Raw genomic sequence first — 2,467 nt, 5'->3', positions numbered from 1 at the left:
GAACGTTTTGCTCTGGCGATCTCGATGGCTGCCTCGGCCTTGGCTCCAAAAGAATTAACCTCTTGATTCGTATAAGTCGAAAATTCACCTTCGGTTTTCGATTTCTTTAACTCTTCTTGTAATTTTAGAAGTAAATAAAATAAGATGTTTTTAAATTAAAAAAATGAGCGGTTTCGTGTAACGTGCAGCACACCATTACGGATGTTATGGAAAATAATAATTTTAGAGCCACAAACATGTGGGGGTATAATTATGTACGAGCTTTGTTTTAAATTTAATTATGTTGTGTGAGTGTATATATATATATACACATATATATTGAGTGCTTAACTGGTGAGGGTTATTGCACTTTATTCAATTGTGGGAAATTTATTACACCATATTATATAACAATGTAATGTTATCACTATGTTGCGCCATATGAATTTTGTTGCACACTTAGTCTTAGGTGTATATAGTTTACAAAGAGGTTCTTTAATACTTGTGACAGAAAGAAAATTGAAGTTATCCAATGTTGGAATGTGTTTTCGTTTTCTACATAACGTTAACAAACGATGTTCAGATGATGAGATTAGATATATTGACAAGAGATTTTGAACTCTACATATATTCAAATACCAAAATTCTATATTTTTTTTTCTTTTAACAAAGTAATAAACAAATTAGCAGTGATTATGGCTGAAAGTCAAGTTGATAAACCTACTAAACAACTTGACTATTTTGACTATTTTAAAAGCTGAAATATTAAAAGTTAAATGAAGGATCAGTCTCTACTTGCAAGAATTCGCTAACCAATATGTGGAGTTTGTTACATAAAAAGATTCAAGAAGGTCGGGCATCATTAAGTCAGCAAGCACAGACTAACTTAATCAACACATAATTACCACACAATAATTTTATTTATTAATTCTCCTTTTCAGGAAAATACAGTACTACATAAAAGTAAACAAAGGAAATCTCTTGTATATATCAAGAGATCTTAACAATACTCATATAATTGACAAGTAATAACGTGCCAATCCTTTTATTCAATTACATATAACACAAAGCAACAACATTGCATTCACTTAACCAGTGTGATCAGCATTCCTTCCGTATTGAGGGACAGCAAGAAGATCGAGATCATTCGCAACATCATCATCAACATTAATGCTAAAGAAAATAATTGCAAAACCCTCTGACCAATCGTTCTTACCTGAAATTTCATATTAAAAACAAATATTCACAAATGCAGACATTGAAATAAGAACTATAAATTAAATTATATTCAGTTGAAATTAGCCTATATACCTGCACAAATAGTTTCCATATTCCTTAAATCGGAAAGATCTCTACTTCCGGAATCAAAACTCAAAAAGTAACCAATAGTTGCTTTTGCAAGTTCTTGCTTCTGATTTAATGTAATATACGTGTATATATACGTAGAGAGAATGAAGTAACCATTACGGATTACTCTAAGACTAATCAAAATATTATTTTTGACTATTCTTCCAACATCGCGTTCATCTTCTCTACTTGGCCATCTGTTCTGTGGATGATTTTCACGCTGACGACAGTGCCAACGTGGATGATTAATTACATCTATTGAATATTTGTTAACGTTGAATATTTCCTACATTGATATAAATGGCTCACTGAATTATAAGCAGATAACATATATTAATATTACCTTTGAATAGTATTCAATGAATGATGTGTGACAAATTAATATATTTTCATTTGGAAAATTTGGTCCTTCTATGCTTCCAGAATCAAAATTCAAAAGTAAATAAATGCAACGCATTCGATCGTCCTCTCTGTTTGGCAGGATGATTTTCACGCTGACGGCAGTGCCAAAGGCGGGCGATTGGAGCGTAGTTAAACAAATAGCAGTAATATTATCTTTTATTTCAAAATATAAATTTAATTTGGAAAATGTGACCAAAATGTGGTTGAATTTTAAAGAGAAATGGTGCCGCCTTTGTTTTTTTTTTTTTTTTTTAAAAAAAAAGAAAGTATGCCTTTCAATAGATTAACTGGAAAACAAAACACATGATGTCTGTTGGAAATTCATCCAACCATATTACAGTTTCGTTCCTTCGCAAGGCTAACTTAGCCAAAGCATGAGCTATGCCATTACAAGTTCTGGGGATATGTTGAGCTTTGAAATTCTGGAAATTCTTCCTATTTTTCAGAATGGAAGAATTTCCAGAATTTCAGAGATAACCCGGAAAATTTCAGACATATTACTTGTCCTCTTGGTAACTAGTTCAACTACTTCTAATGAATCAGATTCAAAAATCCTAGCAGTAACACCAACTCTTGATGCTATCTGTAAGCCCCACTCCATGGCTGCCGTAATATTATATTTTATTTCAAAATATAAATTTAATTTGGAAAATGTGACCAAAATGTGATTGAATTTTAAAGAGAAATGGTGCCGCCTTTGTTGATGATTCTGAAGAAAGAGAAGTGCCGCATTCTTTGA

General features: G+C 31.8%; 1 long non-coding RNA gene across 1 annotated transcript; it reads right to left on the bottom strand.

Annotated features, from left to right (window-relative positions):
* Positions 1-880: 880 nt before the first annotated feature.
* On the bottom strand, positions 881-1,441 carry LOC127902658 (uncharacterized). The gene is made up of 2 exons (XR_008055088.1): positions 1,291-1,441; positions 881-1,195 (listed from the first exon to the last, which is right to left on the bottom strand). It is a non-coding gene; the product is annotated as an uncharacterized LOC127902658 (long non-coding RNA).
* Positions 1,442-2,467: the final 1,026 nt, after the last annotated feature.

Source organism: Citrus sinensis, chromosome 5 (assembly GCF_022201045.2).
Source record: "Citrus sinensis cultivar Valencia sweet orange chromosome 5, DVS_A1.0, whole genome shotgun sequence".
NCBI classification, from domain to species: Eukaryota; Viridiplantae; Streptophyta; class Magnoliopsida; order Sapindales; family Rutaceae; genus Citrus; species Citrus sinensis.
The sequence above is the reverse complement of the archived record's forward strand: the minus strand, read 5'-3'. Positions and strand labels throughout refer to the sequence as shown.